The 23,777-nt window shown below is 25.7% G+C and overlaps 1 long non-coding RNA gene across 1 annotated transcript in view; it reads left to right on the plus strand.

The window, feature by feature from the left end:
- Positions 1–23,777, plus strand: part of LOC107446885 (uncharacterized) — a 44,977-nt gene that overhangs the window by 12,889 nt on the left and 8,311 nt on the right. Inside the window, exon 2 of the long non-coding RNA XR_011637858.1 lies at positions 22,177–22,343. This is a non-coding gene — a long non-coding RNA (uncharacterized lncRNA). The remainder of the gene's footprint in view (positions 1–22,176; positions 22,344–23,777) is intronic.

Genomic DNA, 23,777 nt, shown 5'->3' on the forward strand with positions numbered 1-23,777 from the left:
ATTTAGCTTTCTCACGCTTAGTTACAGGGATAAACGTTAAAATGTTAATTAATGCATACTTGAAGTAAAAATAGTTTAAAAGACAAGATGTGAATGTTAAAGCGTGAGAAAGAGTGTTTTGCTTAGAATAATAAGCTGAGAAAAATATTTACAGAAAAGGAATAACATAAAAAGATTAGTTGAAGCTTTTTATGTTATTCCTTTATTAAGTGGAGTTATTAATTATAAAATACAATCTAATAGTACCAAATAAAAACATGTTTAGTTATAGGATCTGTATTTGCACTAAAATATAAAATCCGGAGAAATAAGTTCGATTTTTTTTCTTTCATTCAATATTTATCAATTCAAATATTTATTAATAATTAATTTCGTAAATTAAAATAGTTTCAATAATGAAGTTTGCCGAAATAAGAGTAAATTAAAAAATTTTTTGTTCGGAAGTGAGCTGTGATTGGAAACTTCTGCCTTTAACGCAGAAAAAGAAATATTTTCCACGTATTTTGACCTGAATTATAACAATACAAAAGAACGAAAAAAGTATAAAAATATGTTTAATAAAATTTCAGCGTCAAGGAGTTAACATATAAATATAATTAAAAAAATTTCCTTTATTTAACCATATATTGCCTATATTAAAATTAGATTTTTGGTCCTACTTAATAAAAACCCGTTTTTGCAGTTAAAACTATACCCAATGATTTTTTTTTACTCTAAATTATTTTTAAGTCTTTTTTTACGCTAACTCAGCTCTAACGCTGCTGTTTTGTTCAGAATAAGCCGCAATGGCTTTGTGGTTAAGGCACTAAGCCATCATTGGTAAGGACAGGAGTTCGATTCCCTATGCCGGCTTGAAGCCCACTCAGCTTAGTATTAATAAATATGAGTATGTTTGAGAAATAAAAGCAGATTGATCGCGTTGCTGACCACGTTGAATTATTGGGTCTCAGGCCTCCAATGCCACCCCCCCCCGGCTTGCAACGAGCTGTTGTGGGTATGCTTTACTTTATTTATCTTGTTCAAACTTGCAACATTAAAAATAGATTCTTAGCTGCAGTTCATAAAAAAGGCTTTGGAATTAATCCTATAAATCGAATGACTTTTTTTACTCCAAATTATTTTAAAGTATTTTTTAACTTTATCATATTTATTTTTACTCCTTTTTTTTTCTTTAGTTCTGAATCTCTCTCTGAATCTTTACTCTTTTTTCTTTTAACGCTATTATCTCCTTTCCTAATTTTCTTTTTTCTGGCGGCTAATTCTAGTCACAATTCAAAGCGGTGATAAAAATATCGCATTCTATTTCTTAAGTCTGAAAAATCAAATTAGTAACTCAAAAATCAATTCCAATTAGCGATTCAAAATTCTTTAAAAAAAAAAAGAAAAAAAAAGAAAAAAAAATAGTTCTTGTGTTTTAAATCTTGAAATCTTATTAATCTTTTAAATTTTGCAATCGTTTAAATCCTTAAAAGAAAGAGAGAGAAAATAAAGGAAGGAAAAAAAAAAGAAACTATATAGTAAATAATTTCTTCATTTTCATACATATATATTTTTTAAATCTGCGTGCATTTATTTTTTTTCAAAGTAATATAAATGTAAAAAAAATATTAGGCAGAGAAAAAAAAACTTATAAAGAAACCATTTTTAAAAGAAAAAGGTAACAAAAGAAAACATTTTGAATGTATAATAAGAGTGCTAAGGATAGCCGAATGGGAGCTATTACGTCATTCGTTACCGTGGTTTCCGTTTTCTATCTGAATAAATTTTATTTATTTCGCTTCTTAAAGATGGCAATAGAAGAGCGAAGACTTTCATCTGCTATTAAGAAGCATTGGACCAAAACAGCTTCTAATAAATAAACTCGCAAAGAACAAGAAATTCGTTATCGTTTACGCTTCGTGGAAATAGTTCTTTTTTTATGCGTATTATATGTTTTCTGCCTTTGTATTACTCACGCTATTTTGACTATTTAACAAAGCTGTTGCAATAAGACGTAATCCATTTGCGTTTTTATTATATTTTTCAAAGGGTAAAGAAATATTGACTCATCGTCAACTATAGTTGGTAGGCGGCAACCGTAACTGTCACTTAAGTGAGTTTCATTATGCGGTTTTGGGTTGTACTAATTAAAGGCTGAAATAATAAGACCCCAAGTAAATCTTAATTAATTTTTAAATTTGTTGGCAGTATACATTTTGTTATTGAAATACGGCATTAACGCTGTTTAAAATATTTATTAACACTATATTACTATATTAATTCCTATTTATTTTGTAATGTTCTATTTTTGCATTTATGTACATATTACAATCTTTAAATCAATATTTTTAGAATCCTTGCAAAAAATGAAATATTAACAAAAAAGGGGATTGCGTTAAAGTAAGACACTTTACGACAAGGAATAAAAGAGAATCTAAGATATTGAAAAACAAATTTCACATTACTGGTGGACATCACAGTATAAACTATACGTTTCACATTAATGATGGACATCACCGTATAAAACTATACGTTTCACATTATTTATGGACATCACCGTATAAACTATACGTTTCACATTATTGATGGACATCACAGTATAAACTATACGTTTCACATCATTGATGGACATCACCGTATAAATTATACGTTTAAAAATAAACAAGAAAGTTAAAGCNGGACATCACCGTATAAAACTATACGTTTCACATTATTGATGGACATCACCGTATAAACTATACGTTTCACATTATTGATGGACATCACCGTATAAAACTATACGTTTCACATTATTGATGGACATCACCGTATAAACTATACGTTTCACATTGTTGATGGACATCACTGTATAAACTATACGTTTCACATTATTGATGGACGTCACAGTATAAACTATACGTTTCACATCATTGATGGACATCACCGTATAAACTATACGTATAAAAATAAACAAGAAAAGATATGCTGTAGAAAAAATATTTTAGCTATTAAATAATTAATTATTTATTATAAATTAATTATTATATTAATTCATTAAAAACTTTCTGTACTAAGTGGTTAACTAAAACAATTACGAATTTTTTTAATTAATTAGTAATTATTAATTATTTGTTTAAAATACAATTAAAGTAATGCTTTTTTTGTCAATAGTTGCGTTATTAGATCATTATTTTGGTTGTACATTTTAATATTATTTAATGATAATTTTTCTGCTGAGGCTCATTAATCAAGAAAATTTTCAAAATAAAAATAACAAATTGACAAAATAACAGTTTGTTTGAAAGAATCAGTACGGATATATAACTAAACCTGTACTCGTTTTTTAAGCGAAATGCTTTTGCAATGAAGCTGTTAAATTGACTCTAATGCACATGAGGATATGTGTTATCAGTAAACAGATAACCAAAAGAAAAAAAATAAATAAATAGAACTATAATAGTGAAAAAGTAAATAAAGAATGTGAGTTTACACACTCGGTAAAAAATTTTAGTTTACCTCAAAGCCAAAAATAGCGTCAAACTATACACCTAAACTTTCTACAGTATATATGCGTACTTAAATATATTGAACGTACTTAACTGTACTTAAATATATTGAACGAATATACGTTTAAATGTATTGAATATATTGACACTTAATACATTTGGATACTGAAATATATGGAGGAAAAATTTTCCAGCACTGTGAATAATTTATCGTGATCTCTTTTGATTTTATCTAAAATAATATTAAAAATCGGCGTATTAAAGAATCATAAATAATTAGTATCTTTAAACTCCATCACGNTATATAATGTTTGAATTTCTTTAAGATTTTTTTCTGTTCTATGCATGAATTTAATGATTTGACAGAGTTATGAAATTTGAACATTTGAGTAGATAAGGGTACAAGTTGGGAATATGTTTTCTTTCTTTAATCTAGAAGTTTTTATTAAAATAGAAAATTTTTGCGAAGTACAGGGAAAAAGAAAGAAAATATATTAATTTTTCAGTCAAAGAAATTTAATAAAGAAAATCAAAATATTATTAAAAAAATTAAGTATTTTTTAACGTTAACTAAAATTAATAAGAAATGTTTAGTGAATAGAAATTCCAATAAATCGTATTTAATTCTAACAAAAAAACAATTATAATCTATTTATTTCATGACCTTTCAGTAATGGACTCACAATCAAACATTAGCTGCATTTTTTTCTACTCAGTAAGAAACTGTAATCTTTAGTAAATAAATAACCCTAAGAAACAGAAGCGGTAAGATATCACTTGATTATCAATTGCTGAATATGGTTGGAATCTTGGGCATAAATTAAATTTCGACGAAGCTGAAATTATTTAAAACATTATTTCCATACGACCTCTCCATAGAGCGTGGAAATGCATTTTACCCTGATTCCCCTCTACAGGTCAAAATGGTTTTTCTTGTTTTGTTTTTCCATCTTTATTTTTCTTCCACCCTCGGCCAGTTCGGTTTTTCTAGTTTTTTTTCTCACCTTTATTTTCCTATTTTCGTTAGCAACTTTACGTTTTATATTTCAAATCACTTCATGTTCGCGTCTGACAAGTCTTTAAAACAGGAGCATATTTTTGAGAGCTTGAAAACGTTTTGACTTTTATTTCTATCTGAATATTTTTGAAGCCAATAATTTTTTTATTCAAAAAAAAATTTTTTATATGCGTATTTTCGAAATCTAAAGTATGATTGAAAACAAAAACGAAAAAAACTTTGCTTTTCCTAGTGTATAAAGCAGTGTTACAGTTTAGTTTCTCAGGGTGGGGAGAATGGTTTCAGTTTTAGAACTTAGTTTTCTGAAATTTAGAAAGCAAAAAAAAAAAAANAAAAAAAAAAAAAAAAAAAAAAAAAAAAAAAAAAAAAAAAAAAAAAAAAAAAAATCATTTGGCCAAACCCAAATGAAAGAAAAGAAAAATACGATGCAACTTTCGTGTTTGATAATTATTTTAATATAATATGGTTAAACTCAAATTAAAAATTATTATGTTTTGAGGGATTGGACCTAAAGAAATGAAGTTACATTTTTATTTATAACTTAAATTTTTAGTTATATATTTAATATATAATCTTTAATGCACTTCGTTGAGAAGAAATTCTTTTTTTTTTCATTTAATTTTTGATTTTAGCAAAGCACGTATTTATTTTTAGCTAAAAACTTAAAACTCTTAACGCCTTTTCACATCAATAAAAAGAAATTGCGAATACTACATTTGATGGAAGGTATCTTGCTATCTGCGTTATTTTTTTTTTATCTCTTTAAGCGAATACATAATAATGATTTGACGTTTTATTACTTTTAAGTAAGGCACTTAAAAATAATAAAACGATATAATAATAAAAATAATAAATATGGTTAAGGAAATACTTTGACTAGTTTGCATTGCAAATACTGCGTTTTCGGGAAGGTTGCTTGCTGTCTGAGTTATTTTTCATCTCTTTAAGCAAATACATAATAATAATTTGATGTTTTAGTATTTTTAAGTAAAACACTCATCTCTGAAAATACTTTGACTACTTTGCATTGCAAATACTACGTTTTCGGGAAGGTTGCTGGCTATCTGAGTTATTTTTCATCTCTTTAAGCGAATACATAATAATAATTTGACGTTTTATTACTTTTAAGTAAGACACTTAAAAATAATAAAGCGATATAATAATAAAAATAATAAATATGGTTAAGAAAGTACTTTGGTTAGTTTGCATTGCAATACTACGTTTTCGGGAAGGTTGCTTGCTATCTGAGTTATTTTTCATCTCTTTAAGCGAATACATAATTATAATTTGACGTTTTATTACTTATAAGTAAGACACTTAAAAATAATAAAGCGATATAATAATAAAAATAATAAATATGGTTAAGAAAGTACTTTGGCTAGTTTGCATAACAAATACTACGTTTTCGGGAAGGTAGCTTGCTATCTACGTTATTTTTAATCTCTTTAAGCGAATACATAATAATAATTTGACGTTTTATTACTTAAGACACTTAAAAATAACAAAACGATATAATAATAAAAATAATAAGTATGGTTAAGAAAGTACTTTGGCTAGTTTGCATTGCAAATACTACGTTTTCGGGAAGGTTGCTTGCTATCTACGTTTTTTTTAATCTCTTTAAGCGAATACCAAATAATAATTTGGCATTTTATTATTTTTAAGTAAAGCACTCATCTCTGAAAATACTTTGACTATTTTTCATTGGTCATTATTCAACACTTTCATTGCCGAAATGAAATTTATCAGCATCAGCGGTCACGATAACGTCGCAATCGATGATTATCGTTGACAATAATAATCGCGATTGTATTGCGCCTGTTATTAATCGTTAACGATAATACTGACGAGATTTCTTCAACGGCATTTTACGTTCTCGTTAATGATGGCTGTATTATTATCGTATATAATTATCGTGTATTCGGTATTCACAATATATCGTGAGAATATTTTTGAAAATATTATTGTCACAAAATTTAAAAATATCGATATTTTACAATGCATCGATAGATTGCCTAGCTCAACTGCTTAATCAAATCATAAATACATAAAGGAAAATAAATTAAGAAAATTTTTTTAGTTTAAAAAGAATTTTTTTCATTACATCTAATATTTTAGAAAATCTGAATGTTAATGTTAAGTAAATCAAATTCAGACTTTTTGTGTCATCCTTGCACTGATGTATTTTGGAAAGAATTAATTAAGTTACCTATCAAATAAAGTTAAATCTCAAAAACGTTTTTTAATAATTTCCAGCAAGAATCAAATTTAATTATCTTTCTTAACAAGCTCTTATCCTTTCTTTCCCAATACCTTTTTTTTTATTGAATATTAAAACACATTAAATAAGCGCGTTTTGTATAAATTTTTTTATAACAACATATTTTTAAAAGTAATACTGCTTTGATAAATATAAATATAATATTTATTTAATTTTAATAAATATGTAATGCAATCTATATTAAATATTTTTCCTTTTGAAAATAACTTTGGAAAGCTGTTTAATTAAGAAAGAGGGGGGAATGAAGTTAGCCGCAAGCAGCTGATCTGCAAAGTAAGAAATCAGCAAAAAAATCTAAGCTTGAGAAATTTAAAAAAAAATCTAAGTTTAGGAAATTAGTTTATGCGTCAGGTTATTGTTCTAAAATAAAAACTTTGTCGTCCTTTGTGTAAATAATTGACGAAAAAAGTGAAGTATTAGCCTTAATTCGACAAATATGAATATAAATGATTCTATGGTAAATATTTAAAAGGTCTACAAAATGAACTTTTTATAGAATGAGAAATGTTTCTAATGCAGTCTTTTGACAGATTATGCAAATTAAGTTAAACGTTAAGTAGTAAAAACGAACAAATAATTACGGCAATATTTTTAATCTTCAAAACTTCATTTTTTTATGGAAACCTAATGTCAACAGATAATGAATTATGAATATTTAAAATCTTAAACTTAGAAAAATCTTTTGCCGAAAATTCAATTTTTATTTATGCTTTCAGTTTTACCAAAATAATTCATTAAAATAATGGCTACTAGATAGTTCTCCCCTGTTAATCATTATTTTTTTAATGTTACGAGTAAATTTCAAAAAAGCTTATAAATTTCGTTGTAAATTTACTTTAGGTGAAAGAATAGCTTTTTTAATTTAAAGAAAAATATTTTTTCGATGATCTTAAGTTCCCTAAAGCGTTGTAAAACATCACCCGCTAACAGTAAAAATTAAAAACTACTTGCGTTATCTACAATATAAAATAAAAGTAGTTTAATAGCCTTTGTTTTCGTTTTTGAAGATAAATAAAAAAGTTTTGATGATGCCTAATGTAAGATTAACTGATTTTAAGATTATTTAAATAGTTTTAAAATACTTTACCACTGTTTACATAAAATTGAATTTTTTGACATATTTTTCAAATTAATTTAAAAAACACTTTTCAACAAAGAAAATGATTGATAAATTAACAATAAAACTAAACTACTAATGAAGTTTTAAACTAGTTTTAAAAAATTAAGGTATTATTTGTAGTTAAATGTGAATTAATTCAATTAATGCTGCCTACAATTCGAAAAATATTTTCCCCCCGAAAATAACATATCATAAATCCTACATTCTCAAAAACGCATCTATGATGTTACTTTAAAAACAACATTTTTATGTAATGTAAGATAAAAAATAGCCGATTTTAATTCTGGTATTATGGAATTTTGTTCTGAAATAAATTGGTTCAGAACATCTTATATTTTTTATTATGCCGAAACCCTATTTATTCTGACACGATCCGACGAAGACTGCGCTAAATAGAAAACAGGAAAGAAAAGTGTAACTTTTGATCGAATGATCAGTTTTAAACAGCTAATAATCAGATATAATTCAAATGGTTCAAAATGTCGACTTAAAAAAAATTTTGAGCAGACGATGATTTTACATATGAAAAAAGACCCAGATAATATACTTTTCTGAATAATTAGATGAATTTGAATTTTATATCCTGAAATTATGGAAGTCGCTGCGATATATATAAATATAGTCCATATGGATTAGTCAAAAAATGATCGAATATTGATTACCCTTAAAGTAAATTTCCCTTTTTACGTGCTATGAAGCTATTAAGAAAATCAACAACAAAAAATTTACATACAATTATGTAGCTCATTTATCTAAAATCAAAATTTAAAATTTTTTTAAGAACAAAATTTAATATTAATTTTTAAAATTTTTTTAATTAACATTTTGTTATTGAAATAACCCATTAATGCTCTATTCTTATTTATTTTGGAATGTCCTAATAAGCATTTATCTACAGTGCGCCAAAAAAAACGGACCACCCTGAATAACTTTTGATCTAATGACCGGATCTTCACGTTCTAGGACTCAATCCTAATGGTTCGAGGGGGTGACCTCAAATATGCTAATTAATAAGTGCAGTGCCTGTTTTAAGTTACGAAATCAGACACAAAAACGTAATTTTTCTGAATAAGCATTCTGAATAAGCAAACGCAGGAAATGTGGTCCTCTTAGTTTGCCAAGGAGAGTGATCCAAAGTTTGGACCCCTTAATGTTAATTTTATTTTTTGCGTACTTCGCCATATCACGAGAGCATTTTATGAACTTTTTTTGATTGTTCTTCGTTTTTTGAAAAAAAAAATTTTGCACACAATTATAAAATTCGTTTATCCGAAAATCCGGATTCCAATGTCGATCCATGTCGTTTATCAATGCAAAAAATAACTATCAGTAAATATTTATTTATTTTTTATTATTTTATTAAATTATAGTCGAAAATGTTTTTGATTTATACAATTTTTTACGTCATTTCAAAGAATGTAATTTTACATAGCACAATACAAAATCTGAGCTAAATCAGTTGAAACAGCCTAAGAAATAGAATTTTAAAAAGTAATGTTTTGTCAAATTTATTTTTTAATAAAATATAATAAAATAACATAACATCATAATAAGATAACATCATAAATAAACAATCTGAATAATCTAAGTTGCGCATGATTTTAAAGTTATTTTTAATAAAAGAAATGTAATATAAAAGTCTTTTAATACTTTAGAAGATATATGAGTTTTTTATAACAGTAATAATATAGGTTGTATAAAATTTAAAAGTTATTCTCAACACAGAAAACATAAAAACCTTCCAATACTTCTAAAGCGTTTGCTTTTATAAGCGTAATAACATTTGTTAAGTTGTGAAAAATTTTAAAGTTATTTTAACACAGAAAATTTAATAAAAAGGTCTTTCAATATTTCAGATGATACGTGAGTTTTAATATAACAGTAATAACATTTGTAAGTTTTGTGAAATTTAAAAGTTATTGCAACTCAAAAATAGCGTATAAAAGCGTTCTAATACTTTAAAATTCGAAGATATATGAGTTTTTAGATTTGCAACGAGCCAAAATTAATGAAAGCAATTATTTTAAAATGCTCTGCAGTTAAGCGACTTTGTATTTTCTTTTAGCTTTAAGAGTGAAAGCGTATAAATTTATTCACCCCTCACTGAATGACATCCCTAATCGAGTAGATAGAACCATTTATTTAAAGGATTTTTATGGATCACTTCGTGTTTTATGAACGCTGCGTTTCCTTGGCAAACGATCCCTTCCGTGGCAACGTAATGCAAATAAAGAATTTCTTTCATTTCCAGCGAAAAATATCGTTTCCAGTATTTTATTGAGTTGAACTCGAAAAATCGTAAAAGCTTTTCAGTTCTAAAGAAAATTCGAAATTTATTGAATGAGCTAAAATTAGTTTCAATTTATAAAAGTTAATTTAATTCGTTAAAAAAATACAAATTTTGTGAATCAGTTCGTATTTTATGAACGATGCGTTTCATTAGCAAACGATTTCTCACAAGAACAATTTCATTCATTTTTAAAGAAAAATATAGTTTTCAGTATTTTATTAAGTTGAACTTAAAAAATCCTTTCAATTTACAATTCTAAATTCGATTCCAAATTGACTAAAATTACTTACGAAATTAATTAGTTTGAAAATGAATTTCCTAAATGTGTTTTAATATTTTACGATGCTATCACTGTTTTAAGTTTTATTATTTGTTTGCTTTGTTTTAATCGTTCGGTTTTAAGAAAATTAGCTTTAAATTATTTTAGAAAGTAATTTTAATTTATAAATGACATATATTTGCTTATATTTTTGCGTTATAACACTTTATAATTTGTTTTAAACGTTCTCACGGTTTATATGAATTATTTTAGAAACGTATGTGAAAGGTTTCAATAGTGGTAGAGTTATAACTATACGCGTGTTTAGAGAAAACATTTATGGCCCCCTTACAAACGTTATAAAACATATGGTTATAACATTGCAATATTTATTAAATTTCTTCGGTTAAAAAATTTAATAAAGTAATCACGATTTCTTTTTAAGAAATAAATAATACAGGAACGTCGTTTGCCAGTTGTATTAAAATTTAAATATTATTTTGAAAACAGCGAAAATGCAACATAAAAGTACTCCAATATTTCAAAATTCAAAGGATACGTTAGTTTCTAGATTTATAACGACCCAAAATTAATGAAAGCAATTATTTTAAAACGATTTAACGCTTTTAAGAATGTATTTTCTTTTACCTAAAAGAGGGTAACTCCTTCAATTTATTCACCCTTTACTGAATAACACCCGTAACCGAGTAGATAGAACATTTATTTAAAGAATTTTTATGGATCACTTCGTTTTTTATGAGCGCTGCATTTCCTTGGCAAACGATCTCTTTTGTAGCAGTGAAATATAAATACAACTTTTTTATTTCCAACGAAAAATATCGTTTTTAGTATTTTACTGAGTTGAACTCGAAAAATCATTTAAGTCGTTCATTTATTTCTGAGTAGGATTCGAATTGCACTGAATAAATTACATTAATTAAAATTGATTAAAGTTAATTAGTTAAAAAATGCATTCTCTTATAAAAAGTGGATGGAACATTTCAGGAGGCCATCACATTGTTTAGTTTTGTCACTTGGTTGATTTGTTTTTATCGTTTGGCTTGAGAAAATTAATTTTAAACGATTTCGGAAAAATAACTTTAAATTTAGTTTAACTGTTGTGTAAATAATTAATACGGGTATTTTTTATTTTCTGAACTTAATTTTTATTTCCAAAACACTTGATAAACCAGATTTTCTAATATAAGAGAGAGTTTTATTTATTTATTGATTTTTTTCACATTTTGTTCGAAAAATTTGACAATTGCTGGTCAAATTGTTAATTTGTATTTCCCAATTTTTAAAAAAAGACATGTTTAAAAAAATTAGTAGTAGAGGTCAATATTTAAAATGATCATTTAAGTAATTTCAAAGTAATGTCAGCTGTAAGTCAAAAAGAATATCGCAAAAAATAATACAAATTTAAAAAAAATAGTAAAAAAAAATATGACTAATTAATATTAAAATAAAATTATTTCAAAAATTCAAACACATTTTATTGATAGAAATGCTTGATATTTTATTGTTAAAATAGATTTCAAAAACTAAAAATTTCGAGTTTGGCAAAAAAATAAAAGTTTTCCATGCAAATAAAAAATAAGATTAATAAATTGCTTTATTTTACAAAATTCTTTCAACCATATCAAGGATAAAGCTTAATTTAATAAAAAAAAAATCTCTTTTTTCTCACTAATAACTGAAATTAAATTAAAATTAGTTTTACGTCAAAAAAAGGAACGAAATAATAAAGAAATGTTTTAAGAACATAGAAATAACAAAAATGCTATTTACAGGAAATTTTCCGCATCGATAAATCAATACTTTATCGCTATATTCCCGTAGGAACAATTCTATTGAATACATAAAGGGGAAAAAAAAGAAAACAATTTCTTTGAAAAGCGGGTTTTAGATAAAGGTTCTGGGAAATAATTTGACGCCCACAACAACCATTATATCCGGAAATTTTTGGTTATCCTTTTTCTCAAATAACATATTTTAGGAATAAAAGTTTTGTCATAGAATAATGGAAAATTTCTGAAATGATCAAATGACAAATAAAACATTGTAAAATGAAAAACAAGCTTTGGAATTAGTATAGAATTAAATTGTTTTTAAAAACTTTTTCACGAAAAGTTGTTAAAATTTTAATTAAAACTTTTCAAAACCGTATTTTTATGGTAACTAAAAACGGGATAAGTTGCAAACTGAAAAATCGTAACTGCTTTTCTTAAAATTGTTAAATTCTATTTTTTGTAACATAGTATGTCGTTCTATAAAGCAATAGTATACAAGGGATTAATTTACTACAAAATTATCAATAATATGCTGATATATGTACCGGCACTCAGGATGCCGGTACTTTTTATCGGAACATGTTACGGAACAAAAATTTTGATATACCGTAATATTTACAGTAATAATTCCGGTTAAATCATTGAATCCCTCTCCTTAAATAAATATCACTGTAAAAATTATAGTATAATATTTTACGGTAAAAGTGGATTTTTTGGTAAAAGGGATTTTACGGCGACGAACACGTAGTGAAGTACTTTATACCGTAATTTGATTCGAAATTTCTTACAAAGCATAAATAATTTATACACTATGTATAAATCAGATTATATGTACGTAAATAAGGTCTCCTTAACGGACTAAAAAATTAAATAAATAAAAATAAACAATATACTTTATTAGAAATTTGCTACCACTTTTTGATTATATTATATATTTATTATTATCTCCCTATTTCACTTGTTACTTCTCATGCATTGTTTCGTAATAAGTCTTTAATTTGTATTTACGCTTAATATCGAATCGAATATTATTGAAACGTATGAAAAATAATGTATCATTACAGTATTCGATCTGTACCTTAGGTTCAGCAGTCATAATAGTTGATTTAATAAGAATTATTTTTTGGTTATACATTAGTCAAAAAATATTTGCAATTGATAACTATAATTATTACAAAACATTAAAATAATATATTTTACTTCTGCTTTATTTGGAAAACAACTAAATTACATCATTCATTTGTAAGTGAGGTGGGGAAAATGTCGCTTATTATACTTTAAATAGATTTACCTCATGTGCTATTTTAAAAATTGATACCATGGATAAGTTAAAATACAAATATGTAGAACATAGTTTAACTGTAGGTTAATAGATGGCGCTATTGTAATTTTCAAACATTACCTCCACTCTTTTAAACTTCAGTTTGCAATATGGATCGGACCATTGCGTTCATAAGACAACTCAACTCGTAATTCACAGAATCAGATAGATCCACCTGAAATTCAAACATAGAATATATTTCAACGATGAATTATTCTCCACGTATGCTTCAAATCGATTCAATAACTTCATCTACCTCACGTTAAAATACTCGGCCATTGTAATATAAATCAACCATACAGCATGTTCTTTGGAGCATGATTTTGTGCAATTATTTCTCAGTAAACTCTGAATTAAACATATATAAATGACTTTTAACGTGGATATATGCACAATAAATTAATAAACAAGCGTTTGGGGCTTTTCTCTTCAGTTAAATTGTAATGAAATTTATTCAATTAAACCAGTTTTCATATTATTTAATCTTAAATTAGCGATTAAAATTAACAAACTTGATTAAATATTCGTCATAAGTAAAATATTCTTTATGAAAAGGGCATACTTTGTTTTTAAAAGCCAAAAATAAGTATATTTTTTGCAATTTAAAATTATGTATAAAAATAAATAAATATTAATTTTTTAATTATCATTGATATATTAAATTTATTTAAACTGAAGACTTAAGTTAAACTAAAGACTTAAGTTAAACTAAAGACTTAAGTTAAACTAAAGACTATGCATAATAAACAATTATACATCAATAAGTTAAAACTTTTGCAATTATTTGCAATTCAAAAAAAACATAAATTATTTATCGTCTGCATGAATAGATTTTAAATTTGTATCAAAATCAACAGCTACTTATTTTCAACCAATTCTTTATCGAATTCATCAATAGATTTTATAATTGTATCAAAATTAATGATACATTATTTTATACGCATTATTTATCATCTGTATGAATAGATTTTAGAATTGTATCAAAATTAACTAGCTATTTTCCGCACATTATTTATCGTTTGGATGAATAGATTTTATGGCTGTACTGAGAATGCAAAATCAACGATTAATTTTTCTCTACGCGTGGTTCAAATTGTTTCAATAACTTAACCTTAAAATACTTAGTCATAATAGTTTAACTCAGCCATACAGTGTGTTCTTTGGAGCATAATTTTATGCAGTTATTTTACAGTAAACTCTGAATTAAACATAAATAAATGACTTCTAAAGTGGATATACGTATAATATATTAATAAGCAAGTGTTTGAGGCTTTTCTGCTCAGTTTAATTTATCTTTGTAAAGAAATTTTATCGAGTATACCAAACTTCATATGATTTTATTTTATATTAGCGAATTAAAATTTGAAGAAATATTTAAAAAAAAGCTTTAGAAAAATGTTTTATGTGGATAAAGCTTATTATTGTTCCAATTAGCCCCAAATAAGAACATTTTTTGCACATTACGTGTCAAAAAATTATATTTATTTATTATTATATGTCAATAAATTAAAATTATTTAATTGTAGCAACTAAAGATTATAAAAACTAAAAAGTTTTCATTAAATGCAATTAAAAATTATGAATCAATAAATGAAAATTACATATTAAATAAGGTTAAAAACTATGGCACAAAAGCTAAAAATTATATATTAAATGCAATTATATATTATGTATAATACTACAAACTTACGTATAATATACAATTTTGTCATTTTATACAAAATTATGCATACATTATGCATTAATGCTACAAATTAAATTTTAAAAAAACTATGTCTTTGCGAGCAATTAAAAATTATGCATCAATAAATAAAGATTTATATATTAAATGTAATTTAAGACTAAATATTCTAACTGTTATTAAAAATGTAATATAAATACAATTAAAAATTATCAATTAAATACATAAATTAACTGCATTTTAAAGCTATTTTCATAAAAAAATTTAAATTATACACCTAGATTTAATAAAGATGCACTCAGTGGAACTAAAACTTATAAGTTGCAAAACGTATTTGTTAGAATAGTTTTATGTCATATAAATTATTTCTTTGCAAAGCCATTTTATTAATTTGCTTGCTTGAATATGAATGCAAATCCACGATGAATTCTTCCCCACACATATTTAAATCGACAAAATACGAAGCTTCATTCACCATGTTAAAATACTTGCCCATTGAAACACAGTTCAAACCATACGAAGTGCTCTTTAAATCATGAAGATTAAGTTTTTATTTCAAAGTAAACTCTAAATTAAATTTATATAAATTAACCCAATGTGGATACATGCATTATAAATTAATAAACAAGTGTTTAGAACTTTAATATTCAGTGAAATTTAACTTAGAATGAAATGAAATTTGAGTATACTAAATGTTTCAGACTTCATGTTATTTGAGTCTGTACGAACGAATGAATTTTATAAATTAAAATTTGTATAAAGTTTTAAACAAAACCTACTGAAAAAGTTACAACTAAAAGCAAATTATGATAATTATTACTCTATTCATTAACAAGCGTTTTATGAGTCTAAAATAAGTGTATTTTCTGTAAATAAAAATTTGTCTGATGAAAAATAAAATTAATATTATTTTTAATTTTGCAATTGGTTAATAAGTTTGACTATGCATCAAAAACAACAATTATACATGAATAAATCAAACCATTTATCAATTCCAATTCAGTGTGGTTCAATGAAAACCAATGATTAGTTATTTTCTGAGAATTATTTCTTAAAGTTGTATCAAAATCAACAAATTATTTTCTACACATTATTTATCGTATTTATGAATAGATTTTTTAGTTCAAGATATGAAAAATTCATGACTAATCTTCTGCACTTTATTTATCGTATGTGGAAATCGATTTTATAGTTGTATTAAAATACAAAATTAACGACTTATTATCTTCTACATTTTAGTTATCGTATGCATGAATAGATTTTATAGTTATATTAAGATACGAAATTCATGACTAACCTTCTGCACTTTATTTATCGTAGGCGTGAATTGATTTTATGGTTGTATTAAAAAACAAAATTAACGACTAATTATCTTCTACACTTTATTTATCGTATTCATGAATAGATTTTATTGTTGTATTAAGATACAAAATTCACGCTAATCATCTACTCTTTATTTATTGTTTGCATAAATAGATTTTATAGTTCTATTAAGGTACAAAATTAACAAATAATTATCTTTTACTCTTTATTTATCGTATGCATGAATAGATTTTGCAGTTGTATCAAGATACTAAATCAATAATTCTCTACATATGCTTCAAATCGATTCAATAACTTTATCTGCTTCGTGTTAAAATACTCGGTCTTTGTAATGTAATTAAATCAAATAATGTGTCTTTTAGTGTATTATTTCGTCCAATTTTTAAATAACTAAACAAATTGAATAATAAATTAATAACCATTCGTTTGAGGCTTCCTTCTTGTTAAATTTTCCACGTTCATTATTTCCCATCATTAATAAATTATATCTGAAAAATTATAAATGATTCTTTGATGTAATAAATGTATTGAAAGCAGAAAAAAAGTATTTAAGGGTCCTCTGTTTACTTAAAATTACCTTAAAATATGTAATGAAATTCATTTGATTATGCAGCATATATATAATTCTATCAAAAACACGAATCACAAAACTATTGCAGAATAAATATTTTAATATAAGTTTAAACAAAACTTATAAAAAAACTAGGCAAGTATAAGATTTTAACAGTTTATAGTAGAAATATTTCTTGAAACTGAAATTTATATGAAATTTTGCAATGAGAACTTAAGATTGTATTCTTAAAGTAAATGAAAAAATTATGTATCAAAAACTAAAATTGTATAGTAAACATGAATAAAAATGTTTACAAAAAATATTTATAAAAAAAATAATAAATAATTGAAAATTGTAAATATTTATTTGATCTCCTTTCTTTGTTTACATTGAGAAGTTTTGAGATTCTAACAAGTTTGTTCTTATAAAATTATTGCTAGCAACAATAAACTTTTATTTATGCTAGAATAAATTATAAATATTAATAAATGAGAGACAGTTTTCGCAAACACAGTATTTTAAAAATTACGAATTTAATAATTAATGATGAAATAAGCCTTAAACAAAAATGAAAAAAAAATCGATCTCTTGCTATCAAGTCTAAATGAACTTTAAAAGATATTTAAGTATTGAAATTTATAAAAAAAAATATTAATGCTTACAAATATTAAATAACATATTTCTGATTTTAAACCAGAACTCAACTTGCAAACGATAAAGCCCACATAGTTATTTGGTGAACTTTTCTTCAACTCATTATTCTAACATTAATGAACATTTTGTTTAGCAAATTCAATTTGTTTTTATTAAAATAGCAATGACATTAAAAAAATTTGATCAATTTTAACAGCAAAAATTTAATAAATTATTTAGTTGTTAGAGTTAATAATTCTACATAACCAATAAATATCCTTAAAATTCTGTAATATATAGAAATTTTATAATTTTTTAATTTATCTTTAATGCAATAACCAATGAAAAATCGTAGATGTGATTCCAATTTTTCTATACGTTATTGCTTTCTAACTTTCGTTGTTTTCTGTCCATATTAGATTAAAGGATTTCTTTATATAAAACATTTGCCTGAATTCAGGCAATTTTTACTAATATATTACAAAGAGCTGTTTCTAATAGGTAAACATTTTCATTAAAATTGGGGGTGGTAATTCAGGCTCTGCTCACAAATATATTTTTAAAAAAATACCCTTCTGTAAAATTCTACAATACGAGAATAATGTTATGAGTAATTGTACCTCATGTTTATAAGAAATTTTGCTATGAAAATAAAGAAAATATTTCAATTCATGTTAAACGAGTATTAAATTTTGTGGCAATTAAAAGTTAGCCCGAACGTCACAGTTTTCTTAAACTGAGATAAATAATAAACCAATCACATAAAAAAAAACCTTCAGTCCAATGATATTATACGAAATAGATTTCATATGCTATTCAGTTAGTGTTTCTACTAAGATTTTCTTGCATTACTCTAAGTTGGAAAGAAATCATTCAACCAGAATGAAAATAACTTTTGTTCTTAGAAAACGATTTCTAAAAAACAAAATGGCAAATTTAGAACATTGAGTTACAGTTCCTGAAATGGCTTTGGAATAGTGAATAAATGAAAGAATTTTTAATATATTTTTCCTATTCCTAGGATAAAATATTAATACTATTTATTTTAATTTATATTTCCAAATCTGTCTAATTTTATTTCAGTTAATAATCCTTTATATCAGGTGCTTAATTTTTAAAATAATAGTGTAAATTCAACTTTGATGTCATAGAAATTAGTTATATTAAAACTTTCAATTCTTGCCCATTTGCATTGTTTGATTGGAGAGCAACCCCTAAGAATTACTGCGAATAATATTAAGAAAAATAAAAAGCAGAGTTGGCATGATTAAAAAAAGATTTTAATTTTAAAAAACATTGATTTATATGATTCATTATACTTCTTTAAAAAAATCATAGATTTGTGTAGAAAATATCAATTATACTATAGTGCATTATCTAATAACTATAGACTTAAGGCTGGTAAGGCTTAATAAAAGGATTAAGGCTTAATAAAACACTGATATCAAATCTCACTGATAATAAACGTTTTATTCTCATAATGAAGAAAAGTTTAATAAATTATGAAAACGAAGTAAGATTTTTTGTTCTGTTCAAGAACTTAAATGTAGATAAAAATGTAACTTTTATATGATAATATTTCACAATTTTTTTCATGTGATTTTCATATTTTAATGCTCATTGCAGTATATAAAATAATTTGTTGTTTCACTATCAGCAAATATATTTCAAGTATACATATTAATTTTTAATATGTAATTTCAAATCTTATTAAATATGTAGTCAATGTATCCATTAGTAATTAAAGAATAAAGACTTGTTCTGCCGAGAATAATTTAATTTGAAAATGCTTTCTGATCTAAATTAATTAACTTTTCATTTGACAAATCCATTTTCTGTCTTTGCAATTCATTAAGGTTTTGAGTTTGAAAGAAACAAGTAACTGACTTCATTTATTCAGTAATTAGTTTGCCATAATTAAATGTAATATTTATCTTTTTATTATTAGTAGTGTTAAATTGTTTAGATGCAGTATTGTTGTTAAATGATATTAAATATTATCTATACATTTTATCAGAGTTTTGATCGCTTAACGAGAAAAGAAATTGAAAAAAAAATCTAATTGAAATAAAAATATTCAATGCTTAATACATGTATTTTAAATAAAACATAATTTTGATAAAATGCCGCAATGTTTCGGCCAGAGCCGCAAAAAATCTAAAGCACTCCTTTATTGATAATCAACTAAGATATTAATAGCAACAAACTAAAAATTCCTTTAATTAAAATTTTACAACATAAAAAAACTTTTTCTGAGTAACTGTAGATTGTTTTTAATAAATAACTGTTTGTTTATAAGTACAGAAGTTATTATTTCAATTCATGTTCAACGAGTTCTAAATGTATGCAAACAATGGCTACAAAAAGTTACCCCGAACGCCACATTCTTCGAAAACTGAGATAAATAATAAATCAGTGGCATAAAACTTCAAAGCAAAAACATCTGTCAAACCATATGATACGAGTTAGACTTCATATGTTATTCAGTTAGCGTCTCTGCTAAGATTTCCTTGCTTTAAAACCTCGCCCATAACAATAAGTTGTGAAAAAATCACTCAACCAGAACGAAAATAAACCCTTTCTTCGCAGACGATTTCTGAATAACAAAATGGCGAATTTAGAACATTAAGTGAGTTACAGTTTCTAAAAAAGCCTTGGAATAATGAATAAATGCAATAATTTTTCACAAGTTTTCGATGGAAAAAAAAAATACTGACGATAATAAAATATATGTCCTTTGTTCAATGGCTTAAAATTCCAACAGAGTAGAAAATCTAACTCTTCTAAGAATAAACCTCGCTTAAAAGGGAAGAGAAAATGGGGGAGGGTAAGGTATTAAATCGATAATCAACTAGGACATTATACATTCCTAGCAACATCCTAATTATTCTGTCTAGGTTCAGGCCTTCACATAATTAAAGATAATCGCATTAAAACGTAGCGCGTCGATCAGTCTCCAAATTATTTTATTTCTTCAGGGGAAAAGGCATTAAAAATCGGATACAAGTTGAATGCATAATTATGAGGTCCTGGCTAACGAAAACTTTGCGTTTAAGCAGAAATAGTTTAAGGTTCACAATATTGTGAATTTGTAAGGGGATTAGGTAATGTGTCAAAATTAATAATATTCTGATGAGGTAGGAATAATTAATTCTGTATTTTATTTAAGAAGAAACTTTTATAAAACTTTGAAGCGTGTCGAAAGGCGGTGAATTATCAATCGCATGTTTGTAATTGCATGCGATTATAAGCACTTAAAAGATTCGGAATTAAAATTGGATATTGAAAAATACGCGTTAATCGGGTTAAAAAAAAATTTAAAATAAATAGTTTGAAAGATCTTTTTATTTTTAATAACAGTAAACTAATTTTCGAACATCAAGCAGGTATTCTGAAATTTTTATATCCTATTATGAATTTTTAATCATCAGAAATTTTTATTTCATATCTTCCAAAAAGTAAAATATGCAAACATTTTTTTATCAATTTGCCAAATCGGCTCACCATTTATTATTTTAAACTCATCTAAATTTTTTCCATTAAAATTTGAACATTTATCTTCATTTTTGAATTGTACAAAAGCTTATTTCGATTCATACTTCGTTTAATATTTCGTTTTTTTTTTCTCCTGAAAAATAAAGAAGGATTTTATAATACCACAAGCCCCATGCTATGCGGATAGTATAGCACTAATTATTATCTATGAAAAAAAGGAAGTAAAACCAAAATTTTGGTGATTTAGTCGATTAATACAGTCTTCAGCCGCGGTGGCTCAGGAGATAGAGCGTTCGCTTTTTAATAAATTGACCCAGGTTCGAATCCGAGAGGTGGGTGGTTAATACAAATTCTGATCCCAGCAAACACAGATCACAGTGCTGACGTTCAATATCCTCAGTATAAGACGGATCATAGGTTAGAATCTCCTTGCCATTGGGCTAACCGTGGGAGATTTTCGTGATTTTCTTCTCCATGTAACGTAAACGAGGATTAGTTCCAACAAAAAAGTCCTCCAAGAAGTATAGTTTGTTTCAATGCTTGATTCAAGAAATTCCTTGTATTTAAGGTTAGGTTCAAAATTACAAGGCTTCGAAGGTGAACAATGATAGTCGCAAACTTAGAATTGGGTCGGTTATTTATAAACCGGTCATATAAAAAGCAAAATGATACAATTCTTGAGTAAATAATCTTACCTATCTTTTAGTTAAAGCCAATTAACAATATTTTAAAGACAGAATTTTCCTGAATATTAAAATTTGTAGAAAATGTCATGCTTTGTCATTTCATTTTTTAAATAAATTTGATTTACAATGATTTGGCCACCGCGATGTATTGGAAATTTAAAAAAATTTTAAGCCTGGATAAGTTTTTAAATAATGACAAAATTTAACAAATAGTTCTTACCCTAATTGTATCACTACACTAGCACATTAAATATTGCAGGAATCTACAACCGGATATTTGCAACTCGACAAAAAGTGATGTGATTATGTCTGATTTAAATCAGATTTAATTGGATACCTGTAAACGACGTCACGTCTGTGTGTTGAACCTGATTGACTTCTGAATCTCCGAATGCCTCGATTTACCTACGATGATGTCACTTGCAGGTACCCGAATTTTGCATCAGTAACTATGTAAATATTGTATCAGGGTGCCTAAAATTCTTAGAACAATTTAATAGTGGTAACTTAAATGAGAAAACTTCGATAATTTAATATATTTATATCCACCACTAAGGTTATTTTGTAAGATTTAATATTCGCGATCGCAACGCCATCTGGGGAGAAGACCGATTCCATGTCTTAACCCTTCTCCCTTCCCTTTCTTCCTTTGCTCAGTTGTATGGTAATATAATACGATATATTTTCCCATTCCAATAATATTTTTGCATTTTAATTGTCAAAAATATTACCTAAAATATCACTTTTAAGAACTATGTTTAATGCTGTTTTGAGTTCCATTTAGTTTTTTAACTAAAAATTGTTAGTCTATTTGAAAATCAAGACAGAAACTAACGTACCTTTTCCTCTATAACTATTCACATGCTAATGGTGAAAGTATGTAAAGTGTTGCCATAGGTAGGGAGTTCTGCTTTGCACCACCTGTAGCTCATTTCGATTGCCAATATCTGTCTGTATGAAGACTTTGCCCAGCCAGACGTTAAAGTGGTGTCGTAAGAAAATTCTTGCTGGCAATAACGTAAATTTGCTATCAATAACAGATTCGTGGAAAACCTGTTAATATTGACTCCTTATCCCTTATCTACACTGTCCCCTTAGAATTATTTGTTTGATTAAACTCATAATTATTTAACTAAAAAGAAGACTCAAAAAATAGTATTAAATTATGTAAAAATTTATAAAGTTTTTACATAATTTAATACATTATATAATTTTTTACATAAATTTTTAAAAATTTATAAAATCGTAAACTCTTATTATCTTTTCAAAAGAAAAAAAAATGAATAAAAATCTGAAATAGCAATTAAAAAGTAAATCCAGAAGTTACTTTTTCACCATAAAAATCTTTTTTATTAATTTGATAATTAACTGCCAAGAGTTTTGTCATGCATTTACATTTAAAAATGTAATACAGTTTTCCACTGTTTTCAAAATTTACATAGAACTAATCGTGTGAAAAACATAAATATTCCATTTTTCTACATTACAGCTCTGTGTTTACACTAGCCACTTCTACCCTATGCAAAAAACGTATAAATAAAATCGAAAAAATATAAGTTTTCAAATTATAATTTATTAATCCGAAAATCATCAATAAAAAGTTTCAAATAAATGATAATTGTTTGCCTTTCTGTCTCTAGGTAAATGAAGAAAAATTATCAACTGCATATAAAGTGTGATTCATTTTACAGATTCCCTTTCCAGAGAAATGTAAACGCATTTGTTGGAGAAAAAAAATCACTGGTAGAAAAAGGTCGTGGAAACAAAATGCTTTAACTAATTACCATGGAACAAAAAAATTTGTAAATTAGATGTTTTTTTTTTTTGTGTTACAACTAATCAACTGAAATCCTGAATTGG

This window comes from Parasteatoda tepidariorum, chromosome 10 (genome assembly GCF_043381705.1).
Source record: "Parasteatoda tepidariorum isolate YZ-2023 chromosome 10, CAS_Ptep_4.0, whole genome shotgun sequence".
Classification (NCBI taxonomy): domain Eukaryota; kingdom Metazoa; phylum Arthropoda; class Arachnida; order Araneae; family Theridiidae; genus Parasteatoda; species Parasteatoda tepidariorum.